Below are 23,391 nucleotides of genomic sequence, written 5' to 3'. Positions count from 1 at the left end.
AGGGGCCCCTCCCGCGCCGGCGGCCTCCCACCTGCCTTCGGCCCCGCCCTTCCCCCAGCTGTGCCCAATGGGTTCATTCATTCCCTCTAGAGCGCTCGACAAATGTTTACTGAGTGCCCACGGGGTGCCTAGAGCCTGGCGGGACGTCGCAGGGATGCGGCTGGAGGAATCTGAGCCGGCCCTGCCCTCTTGGCACTCGCGGTCCGGACCAGGAAGGCGGCCCGAGCGGGACCGGTGGGCCGCGGGCCGCGGTGGGAAAAGTTGGGGGAGCGCGGAGGTGGCGCGGAAATAGAAGGCTTCCTGGAAGCGGTGACCCTTGAGGCGGTCTTGCCCCTCAGTCCCCGTCTCCTTTTAAGCCAGCCACGCTGACCCCTCCGCGCCTCTCTGAACCGCTTGCCAGCTTGTCTCTGCGCTGGCCATTCCCTCCGCCTGGACCGCTCCCCGCTCACCACCTCCCGCCCCCCATCAGACCCTGCTTTCTCCCAGAGACCTCCAAGACCTGCCAAGCTGAGGTTGTTTCCTCGCCTCACCCCCACGCACATTTGTTTTCTTTCCTGTAATTTCTCTTGCTGTCTGGAATTGCTGTTTGAGTTACTCCGTGCCTTCTTTATTGCCTTCTTATCCCCGCTAGACGCCCAGCGCACTGGGGCCAGGACCAGCGATCTTCTCCGCAGCTCTGGTGCCCGCAGTGCCTTGAACCCAGCGCCTGGTAGCCACTGTGGCTGCGCAATCACGATTTGTTGAGTGAATAAGTGAACTTCGTGTGAGATGGGGGGTTCTTCCCACCTTCTCCTCCAAGGGGCCCTGTATCTTTCCAGCCACCCCTCAGCCTGAGACCAGACACCCCAGCCCCACCACTAGGGCTTCCCATCAGCCCTCCCCCTGGCAGTGCCTGGGGAGCCAGCCGCTGGTCTTCGCATCTTCTTCCCCTCCAAGGGTCTGTGCCTGAGACCTACCCATCAGCCTCCTCTCCTGCCTCTCCTCATCTATTCATCCCTCAATCAATACCGAGACATGCGCGCTGTCACAGGGAGTCCCCAGACCACTCAGTGAGGGCAGCGGGGTAAAAGTTCATCCTGTCTCCTTCCCCTGCTGGGGCTGGGTGAGAGAGGATCCCCAGAGGGGCTTTGGGATGAACTGGGAAGGGCTGAGGTTAGGAAAGCGGGCGGGGACAGGGGGGTTGTCTGGGAGGGGCTCTGGCTAAGCCTCACTTTGGGGCTGTCCTTCCTGGAGCAGGAGAGCTGGGGAAGAGAATTATGGTCTTTGACAGTTTTCTGGAGCAGAAGTAGATTGGCCAAGTGGTCCTCTGGGTCTCCCTTGGGGGCTTTTGGACTAGATAGCAGCCTGAGGAGCCACATGGGTAGAGAAAGGGGAGGCCAGAGGCCAAGGCAAGAAGCAGAAAACTACCAGCCTGCAGGTCCTGGCCATTTACACACAGGCCCCAGGCTGTGAGATGGAACAGGTTCTGAGCCCCCATGCCAGCCTGCAGGTCCTGGCCATTTATACATAGGCCCCAAGAATGAGGTGGAACAGGTTCTGAGCCCCCATGCCAGCCCGCAGGTCCTGGCCATTTATACATAGGCCCCAGGCTGTGAGATGGAACAGGTCCTGAGCCCCCATGCCAGGGAGGGGCCTCTGCCCACCCACCAGGCAAGGCCCTCAAACCACTCCCACCACCTGGTCTTCATCCATTCACTCCTTCCTTCAACAGACAAGCACGGAGCACAGGATATCAGGTGGGGAGCTGTTGGGCCTGCAACCTGGACAATCGTACAGGGCCCCCCAGCTCTCAAGGGCCCCACACTTGGTTTCCTACTCTGGGGTCACCATATGCAGTTCTAAATCACCTATGAACAAAGTCCCCCCTGCCCCGTATTAATTTTGCACCTGACCCAGATATTACGTGGCCAGTCCTGGGGCCAAGCACAATGCTGGGCAGGAAGACACGGCCATGAGCGAACCCACACGGCGGACTCCATCAAGGAGCCACGGCCTCCAGGCCAGGGAAGCAAAGCAAGGGCCTCAAATAAGAGTCAGAGACGGGAGGAGAGGCGGGTCTTGTCCATCACTTTCTCTGGAAATTCAGAAGCCAGGCAGAGGAGGACATGCAGGAGGGAGAAGGAAAGGTGGGCATCGTGGCGTGCAGGAATCCTACCCCAGGGCCACTGGGGAAATTGCAGTAGTGTCACAGTCATCCAGGATCCATCTGAGAGTGTGCAACTGGAGAACCTGGGTCACTTCAGCCTGTGATAACTGACAGGCAGTCGGGAGGGGGGGAAGCAGATAAACAGGGTGAGGTGATGGAGGGTGGGGAGGGGAGCTTTTGGAGGAGATGCCACTGATCTGAGTTCTGAAAGACAAGAAAGAGACAGGCTTTTCCAGGGAAAGGCATCCCAGGTGGAGGAACAGCAAGTGCTTGAGCCCTAAAGAGAAGGGAACAGAAACCAGGCTCAGTCCCCAGCCCTGCACACACCCTCCAGCGCTGGCTTGCCAGGGGCAGGCTATGCCACCTCCAGTGCCAGCAGAGAGAAAGGAGGTCACTTTCTTCCAAAGTCTGAAATAACAAGGAGCCAAAGCAGCCCTGCCCTTCAGCAGTAGTCTCTGCTTTTTATCTACTCTCAAATCTTTTGGAGGGATCTTCACAAGCAGGTGAGGCTGGGGGCAGGGGCAGCAGGTCTCATTGCTACAATTTACATATGAAACAACTGATCTGTCAGTGTCTAAGCAAGGATTCTAGTTTACCCTTCTTTGTGCATCTCACCTGAGCCTATTCTGAGCCTGGCACATAGCAGGTGCTCAATTCGTACCTGTTGAATGAATAGTAATAAGCACAGCCAACACCTAAAGAGACCAGTTGACTGAGGGCTGACCATGCAGGCGCCAGTGCAGGCGCCAAGCTAAGGCATCTCCCAGATCCCTCTCCCCAGAAACCCTTCCTCTGAGATGCCATCTTTTCTCATGCAAGAGGAAGAGACAACATGCCCTTCATATCCAAGACCTCAAGAGATAAGGTTTCCTCTGAACTCCCACAAACCCCCATTTAGCCTTATCTTTCCTGTGATCCATGCTGGGGGAGGGGGTCTTTCTTTTCCCTGTTTCCTCCCCCAGAGGCATCCCCAAGACTGCACCAGCCCCTCAGTGAATGCCGAATGAATGAATGAATGAATGAATGAATGAATGAATGAAAGAAAACTAGCAAGCAAGAAATATCCATCTGGGAGTGCATCTGATGCCAGTTTGGGAGCTGAGGCCACCACCAGAAAAGGCTTTGAGATTGCCAAGGTCAAGTCTTGTGTGGAGGAGGTAGCCTGGGCACTGGAGCCTGCCCACCCACATTCACACTCCAGCTCTGTCTCTTCCAGCTGTGCACCATGGGCAAGGGACTTAACCTTCTCTACACCTCAGTTCCCCCATCTGTAAAACGGAGGGACTGATAGCGCCTGTCTTCTGGGATAGCTGTGAGGTTTCAGAAGTTAATTCATGGAAAGGGCTTTCCACAGTGCCTGGGACACAAAGAAAACCCTTGATAAATGTTATTATGTTACCATCTGGATGAAAAGGAAAATATGGTAACAAAAAAGCCTCCTGAGTTACAAAATAACAACAAAACTTTTCATGATGATCTGCTTTTTGGCCAAGCAGAGAAAAGCAAATGTATCCTGACTCTGAGAGCAAGAGCAACAGAGAGAGCGAAGTGGAAGGGAACATTAGAGATGAAAGGGTCATCACTGCATTCCGATCCTCACATTGTGCCCAGGCCCACGGCAGGCCAGCCGGGCCCAGGGACTTCCCTGGGGCCTATCTCATTTCCCCAGCAGCTAGTCCCCCACCCACACACTCCCAGTTGTGGCTCCCCTGGCCAGGGCACCCAGCACTAGGCTCCAGGACCGTAATCCGATCTGCCCCAGTCTGCTCCACACCTGGGGCCGCCTTTGCCTGGATGAAAGATGGCCTGGAATTGTGAGGGGTGTTATTGTGTCAGGCGGCCCCGGCCCAGGGTCCGTGCCCCTCGCCTGCTGGCCTCCCAGTGCTGGGCCAGGAGTTTTCATTTCCTCCATCATCAGTCACATCTTGCCGAAGCGATTTTGACCAAGTCAGCATGTCTCTCTAAGGCAGTAAAAAGAAGAAAAGAATTCTGCTGACACACACATTGTTCAGCGAGGTGGGGACCTCATCTTCATCCATCTGCCCTAGAGGAGGTTCAGCTGGCCCTGGGGCTCCCTGGGGAGCACAGTCAAGGAAGCCAGTGGGCCGCTCTCTCTGTCCACACCACCTGACTAAGGCCAGATGACCTGGACCTCCAACCCCAGCAAGGAATAGAAGGCCAAGAGCCGCCTCGTGCACAGGCTTGAAAACCCTTGTGTGCAGAGAGGTGGACCCTGCAGAGGAAGTTATTGGAGCACACCTGTGGTGAAATTTTGTCTCCCATGCAGATCTCTCATTGCACGTGAGGAGGCTTGGACTCCTCACGTTTGCCCACTCTGAGATTTTCTTTGCACAACTTTAAAAGCAGCAGAATGAGAGACTAAACGTCTTCCATCAGTCTTAAGTACACATGGCAGTGGCCACAGTTCCAAATGGAAAACACAGACGACACACACACTCTAGAGAAAGCTGATACTATGCAGGATTTCTAGGATCTGGAAGCCAGCTAGGGGGAAGCAGTGTTTTGTTTATTATTATCAGGGCTGTATTTCTTCCTTGATTGGAGGAAGTCTGGTATGGTTTTGAGCACTAACTATCCTTGGTTCAGCATTAGAGGTAGCCCTTTCCTCCTTCCAAAACGTGACAGGGAGCGGCCAACCTGTCACCTGTTGGGAGCACTTGCTTGTGCTGGACACCTGCTAAGCCTGCACTGCCCAAGCCCACATCACCTGCAACCCCTCACTGCATGCAGAGGCTAGTTCTGCTCCTCAGATGGCAGAGAAGGAGAACCAACATCCAGAGAGCACCTTGCCCAAAGTCAGACAGCCAATCTGTAATGGAGCCAGGATCCAAAGCCACATCTGTCTACACAGCACAGGCCTTTAAGCATCAGTGAACATTTAGTGACCTGGGAGCAGCCCCTTCCTTCCTTGTTTTAACTTAAAGCAACACTTCTCCAACCCAACTGTGCATATGAATCCCCTGGGGGTCTGCTAGAACACAGATTCCCACACAGCCAGTCTGAGTGGGCTGAGATTCTGCACTCCTCATCAGCTCCTGGGGGCTCAGAGGCTGTGGTCTTCAGACTGTATGTTGACGATCGAGGCTCTAGATTTCTGAAATTACAGCCGACCAACTGGGGCTTCAAATTAAAACTTCATTATCTGTTATTCCGGCTGTCTTTTTAAATTAACTCATTACTTCTCCCAACTACCTTGTGTTATTTTATTATTATCCCCATTTTACAGATGAGGAAATTGAGGCTCAAATACTTGAGAGAACCTGCCCGAAGCCACACCAATGGTGAATGAATGGTAAAATCAGAATTCTGACACCGGCTATCTTATTCCAGGACCTAAGTCCTTAAACATTGAGCTACACCAAAACACAGGGTTTGTCTTAGTCCTGGATGGACCTCCCAGTGCCCATAGAGACCTTGCACACAGTAGATGCCCTATCAGTGTTTGAGGAACATACCTCTGAGCCCCTCTTCAATTCCTCCTTTATTGCAGAAGTCATGCACTCAAAAGCCAATGGGTACCAGCCAGGTAACATAAATACAGAGATGCAATGTGAGGCCCAAGGAATATTTCTGGATGGCATCAGAAATTTGATTCCAACATCACCAGATAGTTCTAATTTTCCAGAGAAGCTAGAAACTTGAGTTTGAATGGTGACATCTCTCAATGTTTATCTATTGGCAACTAATTGAACTGGTTTTGGTCATTAGACCAAAGAAGACACATCTACCAGTCAGATCCAATGAATCTGGTTTGCCCCTGGCCTCATGAAGGGCTCTGCTGTGTCTGGAGGATGTGCCCAGACTACCCCAACCCATCACCCAAACCAAAGGACCACCAAGGATGGTGCATTTCAAGACAGCTCCATTGAATTCATGATTTGAGGGCTACTGAACCAGTGGTTGAAAAGGCTGGAACTGTTGGCCCCTTTAGGCAAACTCTGACCCTAACCTTCCCCAGAGTCCCTTCCCAGCAAAACTCTGCTGTTTGGCCCCTGATGACTGATCTGATAAACTCCCCTTCTCCCCAGAAACATCAAAAACCAGAATTCCACCTGCAAGAGCAGGAGTGAGGGTTCATTGCTCCTGCTTTTCAGCATCTCCCTCCTCCCAGCTAGATCTGAGCCCTCTCTTCTGGTTGAGGATGCCCCATCTGGTGAATATCCAGAAAAGCACTGTCTTGCCTGCTTTGCAGCCAGAGCCCTGACAGGTGACCAAGTTTCAGTCAGTCAGAGGCACCGACCCCAGAAGCTATCAGCGCAGGCCCAGACCATTCTGCAGAGTGATCTGGGGCCGTGTCCCAGCTACAGAGCCCCCAAGCCTGGTTCTCTGGCCTTCCCAGGGGTTCTGTGAGCCTCCAAGATCCTCTAGTGGACTTCTTTTCTGCACCAGCTTGCCCAAGCTGGTTTCTGTTGCCTGCAGCCAGGAGCCCTGCTGGATACAGCACTGGGGAGCTGGAGAGGGCATGGCAACCATGTCAGTTAAAAGGATACAGGCCTTCTCTTTTGTTCAGCAGCTAAAACTTTTGGTCAAGGAAGTTTTCCACACAGGCTCGACACAGAAAATAGAAACAGAGCTTCTTTGGTTAAATAGAGCAGGGGAGGGACTAGGGTTGCCACATTTAGCAAAAAAATATAGGGTGTGCAGTTCAATTTGAATTTCAGATAAACAATGAATGAATTTTAGTATGAGTATATCCCATTATTTTGGAGTATATGTATTAAATATACTCATACTGAAATTCACTCGTTGTTTATCTGAAGTTCAAATCGGACTGGACACCCTGCCTTTTATCAGGTGATCCCAGCAGGGGCCCAGAGCCCCTAGGCTTGGTTTCTTTTCACTACCATTTTCTCTGCTCCCAGGGTTTCATAGAAAACACTTTGGAAGCCCACCTAATTTGAGATCCTGCCTTTTCTCCTTCTTCTGCAAAGATTTCCTCTGTTTTCTTTCTGTCTTTCTTTCTTTTTTTTTTTTTTTTTTTTGAGACAGACTCTCCCTCTGTCCCCAGGCTGAGTGCAGTGACACAATCTCAGCTCACTGTAACCTCCGCCTCCTGGGTTCAAGCAATTCTCCCTCCTCACCCTGAGTAGCTGGAATTACAGCTACTACGTGCACTACCACACCTGGCTAATTTTTGTATTTTTAGTAGAAACAGGGTTACACCACGCTGGCCAGACTGATCTTGAACTCCTGGCCTCAAACAATCCATCTGTCTTGGCCTCTCAAAGTGCGGGGATTACAGGCATAAGCCACTGTGCCTGGCGAAGATTTCCTCTGTTTTCCTCAGTGGAAATGTCCCTTCTTCACTGTCAGTCCCTGTATTTCAGGTTGAACTATCCTCTTCTCTAAAATTCAGAGTGGGTACGTGACCCAGCCTGGTCAACCAGAGATGCACATGCGATAGGTTCAGTGACAGTCATGTGACCTAATCTAAGTCAGTGAGATTCAACTTTAGAACTTTTGCTGGAACTACCAGGAAAAGGGGTCTTTCCTCCCACTGGGGTTGCTAGGTCAGGGGCTGCTGCTGGCAGTCATCTTCCCTCCCTTCAGGGAGAGCCTGCCCTGTGAGAGAAGCCACAGGACAGTAAAACAAGAGGAAGCAGGAGACCAACAGCATCAGTGAGTCCCTGGAGCCCACCATCCCTGAAGCCTGCCCCACCCAGGACTGTTCAGCTTAAGCCATTGTGTACTGAGTTTCCAGTCCATTACAACAAAAGTCCTGCAGACATGTAGTTCAATTCCTTCATCTTGAAGACAGAGAAATTGACACCCAAAGAGAAACTGTTGAACCCAAAGTCTTACAGTGAATCAGGGCAGAGCTAGGATTAGGCTGGGCTCCTGGCTCCCAGGGTCCTGGGAACTCCTCACCACCCCATGTCGTGCTTCTCTCCATCTCTATTGTTTTCTTCCTTCTCTCACCTCCTTCATTGTGTTTCTGCTCATTAAAAAAATTGTGTTCTTTCTTTTACTTCGAGTTTTATCTTTATTGCCTCCCTGTCGGTAAACCATTACTCTACATATAACAGGTTAGTCCCAACTCATGTGAAAAGATCTTATGGGAAGATTAACAGATTTGAGCTCATCTTACACATGATGCAACAACTAATAAGAGTAAATGTGAATGACACAGCTATCTGATGTCCAAGCTTTGCTGATTAGCTCTTGTCTTCGAATCACCCTGAAATTGGATGCAGTATCTCCCATTTCACAGATGAAGATATGGAGGCCCAGGGGTCAAAGGACTTGGCCAAGAAACATGACTAACAAATGACAAAGCCAGCATTCAAACGTGCATGACCCAATTCTGATCCCCTATTTCACCCAGCCAGTTGCCCCTGGAAAGCCAGCCTGAGATTTTTATTTCCATAGCTCACATGATGACAAACCACTGAGTTGAGATGCCAGATTTGGCAAATAAAAAATATAGGATATCCAGTTAAATTTGAATTTCAGATAAATAATGACTCATTTTTTTTTTTAAATAAATATGTTCCAAGTTGCACAGGACATACTTATACTAACAATGAGCCTTTATTTATCTGAAATGCAAACTTAACCTCTCACCATGTATTCTATCTGGCAATTCTACACTAAGGGCTTTTACGCATAAAGCAAGACGCATCAGCTGTGTCCTTGGTTCCACAAAAGCCTCAGGGTCTTTGCACTTGCTGTGCCATTTGCCTGGAAGGCTCATGCTGATATTCACCTCCTTCACCTCCTCTGGGTCTCTGCTCAAATATTTCACCATTGACGTTTTCCCTTGCCCGTCTATCAGAAGCAGCCCATGTTTTCTTTTTCTCTTACCACCACCACCTGAAATACAACAGTTACGTGTTCATTTGTTCATTGTCTCTCTCCTGCCATGGAAATGTGGGCATGTGTTTTGGTCTGATTTGTTCACTACCATGAGTAGAGCCCACAACAGTGTCCCATATGTAGCTGATACTCGGTGAATATTTGCTGAATGAGTGAATGAACTCTCTGCGAGCATGTCTTGGTTTCTGTCTGGAATACTGCCTGACTCGGGATTGTCACTCACCTGCTGAGTGGCAGTGGGCATGCCCCTGAGCTCCCCACTCCTTGAGCCGGACTCATCACACATCTCAGAGTCACTGGGAGATCAGGTGACAAAACAGCCTTGAGAGTCAGATGCAGACTTGCCGGAGCACGTGTGCAAGCGTCCCGGGGAGCTTTTCTCTTCTTCAAGCACTCGTGCCCCAGACAACTGAGCCTCAGAACACAAACCCTAAAAACCAAATTTTTTCATTTTCGTCAAGTGTTCAGAGCACATGCAAGCTCCTCCCACCAGCGGCATCGCTGCAGACAGTGGCATCAAGCACTTCCGAGTCGGAGAGAAGGACAGCACACCAACAGACACCAGTACCAACGATGTCTTTCATCCTCACAACTCTTTTGAAATAGATATTTTTGTGCCCAATTTACAGATGAGGAAACTGAGGCTCAGATTAATCAATTCCACTGCCAGAAAGCAATGGAACCATGTTTTAATTCAGCCAGCCTGATAGCAGTCTCTGAGCCCATTTCCTCACCTGTAAAGTAGGTATAATTATAGTGCTGCCTGGCCGGTCACAGTGACTCATGCCTATAGTCCCAGCACTTTGGGAGGCCAAGGTGGGTGGATCACCTGAGGTCAGAAGCTCAAGACCACCCTGACCAACATGGTGAAACCCACTAATAAAAAATACAAAATTAGCTGGGTGTGGTGGTGCATGCCTGTAATCCCAGCTACTTGGGAGGCTGAGGCAGGAGAATCACTTGAATCCTGGAGGAGGAGGTTGCAGTGAGCTGAGAGCATGCCATTGCAGTCTAGCCTAGGCAACAAGAGCAAAGCTCCATCTCAGATATAAATAAATAAATAAATAAATAAATAAATAAATAAACAAACAAACAAACAAATAAATGTGCTGCCTTGTTGTGGGGATGTTGTGGGGATAAAATGAGACATTGTTTGTGAAGTATTTGCATGGGTCCAGGCAGGCAGCACACACAGGTGACCACCACAGGCAACCTTGCCCCCTCACCAGCCTGAAATAATCAGGATAGAAGACGTCATGTGAAGGCCATTATTCCAAGCTGCCCAGAGTGACCGATGACATGGCTTGAGGCAAGACAACTATCCAGAGTTATCAGATTCACTTCCTTGGGTATTTGAAATAGGAAATCCAGAGAAAATGAGGTTACAGGAGTAAGGCCAGGTCAAGAGGTAGAAAGTGTGGCCATGATGGGTGGTGAGCAAGCTTGCCTTACAAAGGAGCTCAGGCCACTGGGGTCCAGTAGTGTAGGTTGTACACTGTGCACTCTGGGATCAACATTCCTATTCTTGCCTTTGACAACAGTGACCTCCGGAGTTGTGCAGTACACACTCTCAGCAACTGTACCCAGCAGCCCTGAAATTTTATTCATTCATTGATTCATTCACATATATATTAATTTATTCCCACCATGTGATAGTCTCTTTCAGACCATGAGACAGTAGCAGTGGAAAGATATTCAAGACTTCTCACACAGGTATTTTAGTTAGGGGAGATGGACGGAAGCAGGAGTCACCGACAAGTGCCATGGAGAAAAAGAAAGCCCAGTGAGAGGCTGAGAGCAGAGGGTGGGAAGGCCTCTCTGAGGAGGGGAGGTCTCCAAAGCCAGGCCTAGGAGGAGTAGGGGGAGGGGACTGTGGGCAGAGGCAACGATGGGTACAAAGGCCCTGCGGTGACCACAAGAGCATCTGGGATGCTTGGCTCCAGAAGACCCTCCTAACTCCGGCTTTTCCTGGAGCTGATGGTTCCCCACAGGGGTCTTTATGATCCCACCACATTCCTTGGGGTGACTCGAGTTGGTGCCCAATTCTCACAGCCCAAAGAACTGCGACCCAACTTCCAGCCGGGGTCCCTGTCCCTGAACAGAGTCTCCACACACGGGCATTGCTGGCCCTGGTCTCTCTCCTCTTCCAAGGCTCAGTGTCCCTCCTCAGCCAGACTTCTGCTCCACCCATCTCTGCTCCCAGCAAGCTCCCAGTGAGCTGCCTGCATCTGCAAAGCCAGGAAACATGATGTTCCCAGACATCAAAGAGTTTGCAAAAGATCATGGTCACCTGAGAGACAGATCATTTCCTAAGGCTGCTGTTTAGATACCAAGTCCAGGGGTTTTTCTTTAGGCCTCCAGTGAAGCATAGAAGCTACCCTACACCTCAAGCCACCACCACCTCCCTTCCCTGGACCCCTCCGTAAACCATGGCTCCTTATAACCCTCCACATCTCTGGCACTGGAGCCCTGATTTTGTTTTTATGGGGTAATATTCTTTCATCCCCAAATGCCATGTAGGAATTTGCTGGGGGTTGGGGGTGGGAACCACCTCATTACAACCAGAAAATTCAGTTTACAGACATTTGGTTCTTTTATTTCCATTTGTTTAAGGAGAGAAAAGAAATCAATCCAGCGTGGACATTTTGAGTCCCTGGCTTAGAGGTTCAAGGCATCTGTGACTTCGGAAAGCCTTCTCGGCATGAAGCAATAAACAGGCTGAGCAGACAAAACCACCCTGTGTTTAAAAAGCAGGCCTGTCTCTGAGGCAGAAATTTTATAGGTAAAACAACAGAACGTGACTCAAAAAAGTCGTGTTGTGAAAATGGCCCCGTGTAGATACAAAATTCCTTACTCAGGAGCTAAGCTCTACAACAGCACAGGAACATTGATCTAGATAATTCTCTGTGTCTGGCTTCCAGGAGCCACTTTGAAGCTCTGTTTTCCAGAGGAGCTTCGTGTTGCAAATGCCACCTCCACTCCTTCAATGTTTCACTGCGTCAAGGACCCTCTCTTCTTCTCGTTTGTAAAAATGTTTGCACATGTTGTTAGGGAAAATGGCTTTCTGTCAAGTAACTTTAAGAAACGATGGGCTCCAGAAAGGGAAACACGTATCTTCACTGCGGGACTTCTCTCTCTCTCTCTCTCTCTCTCTATATATATATATACGTATATATATACATATACACATATATGTATATATATACTTATATATATATATACGTATATATACACACACACACATATATATATATATATATATATATTTTTTTTTTTTTTTTTTTTTGAGATGGAGTCTTGCTCTGTCGCCAGGCTGGAGTGCAGTGGCGTGATCTTGGCTCACTGCAACCTCCTCCTCCTGAGTTCAAGAGATTCTCCTGCCTCAGCCTCCCAAGTAGCTGGGACTACAGGCGTGTGCCACTACGCCCAGCTAATTTTTGTATTTTTAGTAGAGACAGGTTTTCACCATGTTGGCCAGGATGGTCTCGATTTCTTGACCTTGTGATCCACCCACCTCAGCCTCCCTAAGTGCTGGGATTACATTCTCAGTCTTTAATTAGGGAGGAGATGGTAGAGTGTTTCACAAGCTGTTATATTAAGTCAGAGATCTATCATGTGCAAGTGTCAGAAACCCACCTCAAAACGACTCAATGCCCAACTCAGAGTGGAGTCCCTAACAGGGAAGTCCTATCAACAGTGTGCCCAGGGGCTCATGGAGTGACCTCTGTCTCCGTGGCTCTGTTTCTCTCTGTCTCCATCTTTCAATTTGGCATCTATCTGAATGCTGGCTTCATTATTTCCTACCGCAGAGAGGTTTTCCTCTGCATTGCCACATGTCAAGGCCAGCAAGTGACCCTGGGAAGAGAAAGAGAGCCTCTTGCTCCCAGGAGAGGATATCCAGGTCTTGGCTCACCTCGCACGCCAGTAATGGCAAACGGGGAAGGGAGCACCTGGATTTCCCAGCCTCACCTGCTCACCTCTGAGTCAGGGTGGAGGTCAGGGAACTGGGTCAGCCCCACCAGAGACCATATCGTAGGGCAGGCACCATTTCCCCAAAGCAGGGGGATGCTGTCACCTGAATCCCAGGAAGGGACACTGGGTCAGTAAAAAGAAAACCAAATTTGCCTAGGTGCAGTGGCTCACGCCTGTAATCCCAGCACTTTGGGAGGCAGAGATGGGCAGATCACCTGAGGTCAGGAGTTTGAGACCAGCCTACCCAACATGGTGAAACCCCATCTCTACTGAAAATAGAAAAACTAGCTGGGCATGGTGGTGGGTGCCTGTAGTCCCAGCTACTCAGGAGGCTGAAGCAGGAGAATCACTTGAGGCAGTGGTTGCAGTGAGCTGAAATCATGCCATTGCACTCCAGCCTGGACAATAAGAGCAAAACGCAATCTCAAAAAAAAGAAAGAATGAAAGGATGAAAGAAAAGGAAAGGAAGGAAAGGAAAGAAAAGAGAGAAAGAGGAAGATAAAAGAAAAGAAAATTTGATCAAAAAACTCCCTTGATGGCCAAGCACCCAGCTGAACAGGGGCTCCGCAGACAGACAGAGGCCCAGGGGAGCAGGCACTTACCCCCGACAATGGCCTTTCCAGCTCTGAATTTCCACACTGGCATGGGTTTGCAGGTCATTAGCACTGGGTGCTATGTGCCCGTTGGTTTGTGAGCTCCCAGAGGACATGCCACATACACTGTTTTATACTTTCTGTATCTAACATGGGACTCTGCATACAGTCAGTGCTCAATGAACACTTGATCGATAGAGGAGTTCACAGAGCCCCTGCCCCTTTTCAGCTGCAGCCCTAACTCAGTCCAGTGTGGTTCCTGACTTCTCATCCACCTCCATCATGAGACCATCTGCCGCAGGTTCCTGCCTCCTGGTTCAGCACTTGGCAGGTAGCAGGGACTCAAGACACAGCTGCTCAATCAGGGAGCGGCTGTGGCTTGCCACTGGGTTTTGCTTGTGTGTTGGTTTTTGTGCCCCTGTCTTTGTTCCTACTTTGAATTTTAAACTCCTTTTGTCTGCTTTTGGAATAGATTCTTCTAGGGGTTCATTCTATCCTCTTGCATTAATTATTTAATGAATATTACCAGGTGCCAGACATTGTTCTGAGTGTGGTGCATACAGTAGTGAACAACATGGACCAAACTTCTCCACACGAGGCTTTTACCCTAATAGGGCTGTTAGACAGGGCCCAGTAACACAGGGCAGGGGTGCAGAGAGGGACAAGGATGCCACTTTAGCTACAGTGATCAGGAAAAGCCCCGGATTTGAGCAGGGACCCCTGAGGACAGAGGGGGAAGGAGTCGCTCACATCACTGGGGAGGAGCATTCTGGTTTTTATTTTTAGAAAAAAAAAGGCTGGAGTGCAGTGGCGTGATCCTGGCTCACTGCCACCTCCACCTCCCGGTTCAAGCAATTCTCCTGCCTCAGCCTCCCAAGTAGCTGGGACTACAGGCGCCCACCACCACGCCTGGCTAATTTTTGCCTATTTAGTAGAGACGGGGTTTCAGCACCACCAGGAGCAGGACCCCAGCCCACCCAGGACTCCTGAATCAGAATCTGCCACTTGCTCACCATGTGACCCTGGACAATTTGCCAAACCTTTCTGGGTCTCTGTTTTCTCATCTGTAAAATGGGCAAAATTATTTCTCTCATCTGTCTCCCTCAGATTGCTGGGAAGAACCAATGAGATAATCCACAGAAAGTGCCTAACACAAAATCAACTTAAGAAATGTCAGGGCCGGGCGTGGTGGCTCAAGCCTGTAATCCCAGCACTTTGGGAGGCTGAGACGGGCGGATCATGAGGTCAGGAGCTCGAGACCATCCTGGCTAACATGGTGAAACCCCGTCTCTACTAAAAATACAAAACAAATTAGCCAGGCATGGTGGCGGGCACCTGTAGTTCCAGCTACTCAGACTCAGGAGGCTAAGGTAGGAGAATGGCGTGAACCCAGGAGGCAGAGTTTGCAGTAAGCTGAGATTGCTGCCACTGCACTCCAGCCTGGGTGACAGAGTGAGACTCTGTCTCAAAAAAGAAAGAGAAAAGAAATGTCAAACTGGCCAGGCACGGTGGCTCACGCCTATAATCCCAACACTTGGGGAGGCCAAGACGGGTGGATCACTTAAAGTTGGGAGTTCAAGACCAGCCTGGTCAACATGGTGAAATCCTGTCTCTACTAAATAGACAAAAATTAGCCAGGTGTGGTGGTGGGCGGCTGTAATCCCAGCTATTCGGGAGGCTGAGGCAGGAGAATCATTTGAACCCGGGAGGCAGAGGTTGTAATGAGCTGAGATCACCCCCACTGTACTCTGGCCTGGGCAACAGAGTAAGACTATGTGAAAGAGAAGAGAGAAAGAAAGAGAAAGAGAGAGAGAGAGAGAGAGAGAGAGAGACTGGCAGCCAGTACCACTCTTCATGTTGGCCTCACAGTTGACATTTCCTCGGGAGGACACTTCTGAATTCCTCAAGGGAGAAAGAAAAGCAGTCTCCAAGAATGTCCTGGTTGTTGGGCACAGGGAAAGCAATATAGCTGATGTCCATCTGATACAGAATTCTCAGAAATGCTGTGATACACCTGTTGGCCTGTAGATTTCTGGCTCATTCTTTTTTGCACTTGGGGGTCATCCTCAGGGCCTTGCAGGGACATTTTTTCTGGAGTTGAGAATCCGAAACAGCAAAACTGGCTCCTGCAACTCTTCTATTTTGACAAATTCATGACCCGAATGAAAGTGGCTCTGAGCTGCGCTAGGCCCTGCACACAGACACTAACTGGCAGTTTTGAAAATGACCATTCTGGAAATCTGCATGAGGATTCCAGAGTTCAAACTAAATAAGCTGCTGAAACTAGTCATCTCTCGAAATTTCATCTTTGGCAGTACAGAAAAAAATTTTTCAATAACTTTTTTTTTTTTTTTTGAGATAGAGCCTCCCTAAATCGTGCAGGTTGGAGTGCAGTGGCGTGATCTTGGCTCACTGTAACCTCTACCTCCCGAGTTCAAGCGATTCTCCTGCCTCAGCCTTCCAAGTAGCTGGGATTACAGGCGCCCACCACCACAGCCGGCTAATTTTTTTGTATTTTTAGTAGAAACGGGCTTTTGCCACCTTGGCCAAGCTGGTTTTGAATTCCTGACCTCAGGTGATCCATCGGCCTCAGTCTCCCCAAGTGCTGGGATTACAAGTGTGAGCCACCACACCCTACCTAAAAATAACTTTTTTAAAACAAATAAAAATTTTAAAATAACTTCTTTTAGGCAGTCCATTCCGTGGAATTGGTGGCACTGACCTCATCTGATGTCCCAGAAAGTTAGCCACAAAAGTTTCCATCCCCCATGACAGACCAACAGTTCCTCTCTGGGGCAGTTCTCCCTGTGTCCACACCACAAATGCCCCTGCCTGTTTGGTGCGTCTCAGCAGCAGAAAATCCCCAACCACAAAGCTTCCAGGGCAGGCATTTAAAATCAACCCAAAGACACTCCCCTTCCACATGCTTCGGGCTCCGTGCGATCTTTCCTAGTGCAGCTCCACACTCTTCCTTGCAGACAAGACTGGCATTCAAACCAGGAATTCTTTTAAGGGGCTCTGTGTGCAGGAATACAATCACCTCGAGCTCGTGTAAGAAGAGAGCTCCAGTTACTGGGGCTTCCGAAGGCTTTTAATAGAAAACATTTGTGCCAAATAAAAAGCTTCTCCTTGTGTTTTGCTTTAGTTGTAAATTATCTGCTCCAAGGATCCATCCAGAAATCCCTACTGAGGGCGAACTCCACGGCCTGGTTGGGTCCAGATTTGTTGCTCGGTCCAGATAGATTTTCAACTGCTGCATCCAAACTGCAGCCGAGGGGACAATAAGAACAGAACCTCTTTTGTTCTGATGAAACTGTTTTTAATGGTCCCTTCTAGGCCAGGCCCTAGTGGAAGCCTCAACAAGGCTGCTCATTGAAACGCCCTTGAAAGAGCCAAGTGGGGAGCGCGAGAGACCCTGGGGAGGGGCTGGCGGCCCTTTGCTCAGCCCTGGTGGTCCTGCCGCAAAGGAGAGCTGGGTTGTTTTATTTGTTGTCTGAGATGGAAAAGGGGGAGGGGGTTGGCGAGACGAGGACCGTCCCGCAAATTTCTATAATTACTGCCTGCAGAGTGTTAGGGACACACACACAGTAACATCATCCCCTGGAGGGACAGGGGTTCCCAAAAGCTGAACACCCAGAAGCTGGTAGAGCAAATCCACTAAATGGAACAACATGTGTTCCCCGGCCCAAGAACTCCGACTGCATTAAGGGAGGCACGTTTCTGACCACTTTTTCATCTTGAGGCCTCAGGGGGCCCTTTGGTTCATGTAGAATCCAGGACACAGAAAGGAAGAAACAGATGGAAAGATACCAACCGCTGCCAGGGCACGAGTAGCTGCCTGCTCCGCACCCCTCTTAAGCCCCGAGGTCTGCAGGTGTCAGTCCTCTGAGGGTCCCCCAGTGGCACCTGAAGGATGCTGTCCACATAGCAAGCGGGACAAAAGAAATAAGCAAACAAGCCGGGCATGGTGGCTCAGGCCTGTAATCCCAACACTTTGGGAGGCCGAGGGGGGAGGATAGCTTGATCCCAGCAGTTTGAGGTCAGCCTGGGCAATGTAGTGAAACCTCCTCTCTTTACAAAACAAATTAGAAAAAAAAAAAAAAAACGGGCATGGAGGCACATGTTTGTAGTCCCAGCTACTCGGGCTGAGGTGGGAGGATCCCTTGAGCCCAGGAGTTTGAGGCTGCAGTGAGCTATGATCAGGCCACTGCATTCCAGCCTGGGCAACAGAGCGAGACCCTGTCTCTAAAAAAAGAAAAATGAAACAAAAGCTGTGATTTATCCCTCAGAGGGAGTTTCCCCACTTTTGAGTGAGATTTTAAGTTTGCCTCTGAAGAACATGCTCTGGTTCCCCACCAAAGCAATCAGTGATTCGCGGCAGGGGGCAATTTTGCCCCCACAGAGAACATGGAGCAATGTTTAGGACATTTTTGCTGTCACAACTGGGGAAAGGGGATGCTACTGGCGTTTAGTGGGTGAAGGTCAAGGATGTTGCTTAACACCCTCTGATGCACAGGACGGGCCCCCCAACAGTGGAGGATCCAGTCCAGAAGAGAACAGTGCAGAGGTTGACAAACCTGGGCTAGGACGAGGTGACTCAGACCCCATTAGAGCACCTACCCCCGCAGAGATGGGAAGGACCCTCATTTGTTTTGAGGTTCAGGAAGGATCAAATTGCTGTTTGGCTGGTGGAGGCACAATTTCTCCTTTCCAAGTGCATTAGAACAAGGGCGACTAGGGCTCTTGAAAGAAACAGCTTTTAGGTTTAGTCTCTATTTGACACTAAATCATCTTAAATTGTGTGGGGAAATGGAATACAATTCAAGTTGTATTACTAATCAATCTTTGAGTAGAATAAATCACACCGAATGATATTCTATTAAATCTGAAAGTAATTAAAAACCATGCAAAATTCTGGACTTCCATCAAATTTTGCTCAGCTCAAACCTTCTACCCTGCCCCAAACACACCTGCTCCATCACCAGAGACTGTCTGGAGGTAGAACATGCTTAGTATTTGACATATTGATTTGTTAATCACATCTCTTTGTCTCTAAGAAGTGATGAGAAGGCGCTGATATCAGAGAACTTTGAGCAGAGAGGGAAGGGGTGAAGTTTAGGATCTGAGTCCCAAGGTTTGAGTCTCAGCTCTGCCAGTGGTGTGACCCTGGGCAGTCAGGGTGCCCCCACCACCCCAAAACCTGAATTTTCTTATCTGTAAAGAGGGAGTAAAGATAGTTTCCTCCCCCTAGGCTTTTTTTGTTTTTGTTTTTCTTGCTGTTGTCATTTTGAGACAGGCTTTTGTTCTGTTACCCAGGCTGGAGTGCAGTGGTGCAATCATGGTTCACTGCAGCTTTGACCTCCTGGGCTCAAGCAATACTTGAGCCTCAGCCCCAAAAGTAGCTGGGACTACAGGTGTGTGCCACCATGCCCAGCTAATTTTTTGTAGAGATGGGGTTTCATCATGTTGCCCAGGCTGTTCTCGAGCTCCTGGACTCAAGTGATCCACCTGCCTCAGCCTCCCAAAGTGCTGGGATTACAAGTGTGAGCCACTGCACTCAAGCCTCCCAGGGTTCTTATAAAGACTGACATAAGATAATGGATGTAAATTTCTCAGCATACTCCCTGGCCTCTGGGAAGCATCAGAAGGTGTTGGCTTTTTTTTTTTGGAGACAGAGTTTCACTCTGTGGCCCAGGTTGGAGTGCAATGGCGCGGTCTTGGCTCACTGCAACCTCCGCTTCCCGGGCTCAAGCGCTTCTCCTGCCTCACCCTCTCTAGCAGCTGGGACTACAGGCGCATGCCACCACACTGGCTAATTTTTGTATTTTCAGTAGAGACAGTGTTTCGCTATGTTGGCCGGACTGGTCTCAAACTCCTGACCTTGTGATCCACCTGCCTTGGCCTCCCAAGGTGCTGGGATTACAGGCATGAGCCACCACGCCCAACCAGCTATCTTTATAGTCCAACCTTGCCCCTCTGCAGGCTCCAGGAAGCCTGGAGTGATGGAGTCCATTCCCTTGCTACGTGTTGGGCACCCCGCTTCTTTGCACCTACATAATTACATGGGTCCCAATGACTTTTGTGGCTTAGAGTCTGCCTTCCCCTGGAGAATAGAAGCTCTGGGAGGGCAGAACAAGGCTGTCTCAGCACCTGGCACAAAACTCAATAAATGTTTGTGAAATGAATGGCAAAGTGAATATTTGCCCCATGTGAAGAACCTGGCTCCAAGTCCTTGCTCTGCAACTTACTAGCTGTGGACCTAGGGTAACAAAAACAATAGCCTTCTTCTCTCCCGTGCATCTAAGTCATCAGCAGGTCCTGCTGCTTCTACCTTCAAGGTAGAGTCTGACCCTACCCACTTCTCCTGCCTTGGATCCAGGCTACGTCTTCCTGGACTGTGGCCCTGGAAGTCCATGCCACAGCCCACAATTGCCCCCCACCTTGCTGCCTGCCAGTATCACTTTGCCCCATTCCAGATGTTCCAGCTACCATGCCTCTTCCTTCTATATCACCACCCAGACCACCTTAGCAAAATCTCTCCCCCTGGGGGCCAGCATTGTCTTTAATACCTTTTATTTATCTGCCGCATGTTACCTTTCTCCATGGAAGAGTCTCTTTCTTCCTTATCATTGCATTTCAAATGCCTAGAACAATGCATGGTTCATTAAAAGAAAACTCCATAAATATTTCCCGAACAAATGAATGTATTGATTTAATTAATTGATGGTTGACTAATTAATAGTGAAGGGCCCAGACTCGGAAGCCAGACTACCTGGGTTCAAATCCCAGCTGCTTCACATGCTAGTAGAACGCCCTGAGGCATGAGATTTGGGCTAGTTGAGCCTCAGCTGCCTCATCTACAATATGCGGAAACAGCCACATCCATTTTTGGGGTTGCTACAGGGATTAAGCAGGTCCACACTACGGACCAACTTAGCCTCACACCGACATCTCAGAGATACTCGGTGACTGTGTGGGGAACGCGTTACTGCCTCGTAGTAGGACGAGGCTTGCCCACTGGAAAAGTACTCCCATGCTCTATTCTTTTAAGCAATTCAGGTGGGACCTTATGGAATTGCTGATATCTGACCATTTTAACCTACAAAAATGGCAGCTTCAATGGGGTTAAAAGATGTTTCTCCAGGCCACACGGCTGGGAAGCGCAGGAGCCAGTCTTGAATCGGAACTCCTGCTCAGTGTGTTAACTGGGCCCCTTTGAGCCTTTAGAAGCTGGCGTCTGACGCCGAGAGAACTCCAGGTTCACTTTGTTCCTCCCTGGTGGCAGGGAGGAGGCAGCTGTGTAAACGGTGGTGCCAGGAGGGATGATGGCCACAGGGGCGGGCGAAGGCAGGGACCGCAGTGCAGCTGAGCAAGAGATGGGGTCTTGCGTGATAGGAAGAAATGCCCCCTACCCAGCCTCTGAGCCCATTCCCTGAGCACATCACGCAGCTCCCTTTCCTCTCTTCCTTTCTCCATTCCTTCCTTCCCTCCTTCCCTTTTTCCTTCTTTTTCTTCCTTCCTCCCTTTTCTTTTGCCCTTCTTAGCCTTTCTTTCTGCATTTTTTAATTAAACAATGACTGGATTCCTTTCTAGCAGTTTCACAAGAGGTGAAATCACTTAGCAACCTTAATTATTTCCAACTTAATAATGTCCTGGGGTGGGGGGACAGGTCGAGCCCCCAGTGGGCGGAATGCCTTGCTGGGTAAGCTGCTCAGAGGCAGGCTCTGGAGCAAATGAAGCGTCCGACCAAATACTTCTCATATTTTCCCTCTCCCTGGTAAGGGCTTTTGTTTGGCGAGAACCTTTTTTTTTTTTCCTCCCCCGATAAACATGAATGACTACAGTTGACTGCAATTTTTTTTCAGCTGGCTGTAGCTTCAAAGATTTGAGGGGTTTGAATTCCAGGCTTTAAATCACTTTTTTTTCCCTTTTTGCTCTCAGACACACCTATAGTAGATAATAGAAATATGAATTTCATCTTCAACTGAAAGGAAAATAGGGAGATCTGTTGTTGGGAGTAGAGGAGTTATCAGCGGGTCAGACTGGTGTGAACAGTGTGCAGTGGTGGAAACCCCATAGATCATCGCCACCCACTGAGTAATGACAGGGAGGCCAGCATGGTCCTGCCAGATCATCTCAGCCAACAGTTAGCAAGCCCTGACAGTGGGCAGACACCGGGCACAGCCCCTCATAGACACTGTGCCTCAGACCACCCTAGAAGGTAGGTGCCAAGCTTACCACTGAAAAAGTTGTGGCACAGAGAGGTTAAGCAGCGTCCCCTGGGTCACACAGCTCCATCGTGAAGCTGAACCCAAATGCATTTTGCCTCCAAAGCCTGCCTGCCTCCCCCAAGACCTCTCCTTCCTCACCAAAGGAATAACACTCATGAGCAAGCAGCCATAAATCAAAAGAAATAAAACATCTACTTTGAAGTGCTGCCGTGGCACTTTGATGAGATAAAGGGCACAGAAGATTCTGGTTCGTGATTCCTGAAGAAACACTCGCCCATTTCCTGCCTCTCCCAACTGGCAAGACACTTTTGTAAATACCAAAGGCAAAGATTCAGACAGATTAGGGTTCAAATTGGGCACACATCACTTACTGGCCATGTGATCTGGGACGGCTCGCTTAACTATTTCTAAGCCTCAATTTTCCTCATCTGGAAAATAGGGCTCATGGCAGCGCCTACCACGTGGGTCTGTGGAGAGAATTAAGGGAGAAATAACAGTGAGTACTCGATAAATGTCATCTATATTTTTAAAACTAAACAAAACAGTAATAAGCTGGCAGAACTACAGAGGATGGCGGAGACTGCAGGGCGCTTGCCAGATGGTGTCTTTGCTGAAAGAGGAATTTTGTGATCCAGCCTGAAGACAGCCCCAAGTGACTTTCCTCAGCATTTGCTCTGTGCCGGGCAATGTGCTACGTTCCTTCCAGGAACTGGCCCAAGAACATCGCCACTGTGCTCTCATTTAACCCCTGCAACAGCCCTAAAACAAAGTCTGGGTGTGAGCTCCGTTTTACAGACTAGAAACTGAAGCTTGGAGAGAAGTCACTTCTTCAAGGTCACACAGCGAGGGTGGAGCAGTGAGGATGTAAACCGAGACCAGTCCAAAGCACCCCTCCACACCTCCTGACCCAGCTGTCCATCACTCCAGGGTAGCCACTTCCTGCCATCTTATGTTCATTAAAACTTTAGAACCCACCTACTGTGCGTCAGCCACTGAGTGATCTAACACTATCATCGGACGGTATGGGGGTGACGTGCCAAGCTGACACCTTTGCTGTTTGAAAGGGATGGAAGAGCAAATGACCTAATACGTAGCCGACTTTGGGAAACCCGTGGGGACTCTTTCATAGCTGCTCCCTTAGCAATATGGTTTGCAGCAGCGCTGTCATAGGAGAACAAGGGTCTGGGTTCTTAAAAAAAAAAAAAACCCACATCCCGCAAAGCAGCGGGGCATCCTCTGCAAGGGGTGGGGGGCGCGCCCCACCCCCCACCCCATGCAGAGTAGAAGCAAATCCTGAATTCTTGCAGTTCCCCAAAAACACTTGTCTGGTCAGATGTTCTAACCTCCTCAAGGGTGCCTGGAGACCGGGCGATTCTTTGTCATGTTAATGAATCATTTTAATAGAGTGTTTTAACAAAAACATTCATCACCTTTTGTGCAACAAGGATTTTCTTTTTTGTTCTACTTAAATGGTTAAGTAGGTAATAAACGCCTATCAGCTCCACCACCACAGTCTGGTAATCCCTCCAAACCCTAAATCATAGGAGGATTATTATTGTCCTGATAAATTAACACTCGGAGAAAGCTGGTGGGCCAGGATTTGGAGCTGTCT

General features: G+C 49.4%; 1 long non-coding RNA gene across 1 annotated transcript; it reads left to right on the top strand.

The window, feature by feature from the left end:
* The first annotated feature begins 72 nt into the window (after positions 1–72).
* On the top strand, positions 73–16,663 carry LOC104663776. Its single transcript, XR_748174.2, has 2 exons — positions 73–512; positions 15,911–16,663. It is a non-coding gene; the product is annotated as an uncharacterized LOC104663776 (long non-coding RNA).
* Positions 16,664–23,391: the final 6,728 nt, after the last annotated feature.

This window comes from Rhinopithecus roxellana, chromosome 13, assembly GCF_007565055.1.
Source record: "Rhinopithecus roxellana isolate Shanxi Qingling chromosome 13, ASM756505v1, whole genome shotgun sequence".
Classification (NCBI taxonomy): Eukaryota; Metazoa; Chordata; class Mammalia; order Primates; family Cercopithecidae; genus Rhinopithecus; species Rhinopithecus roxellana.
The sequence above is the reverse complement of the archived record's forward strand: the minus strand, read 5'-3'. Positions and strand labels throughout refer to the sequence as shown.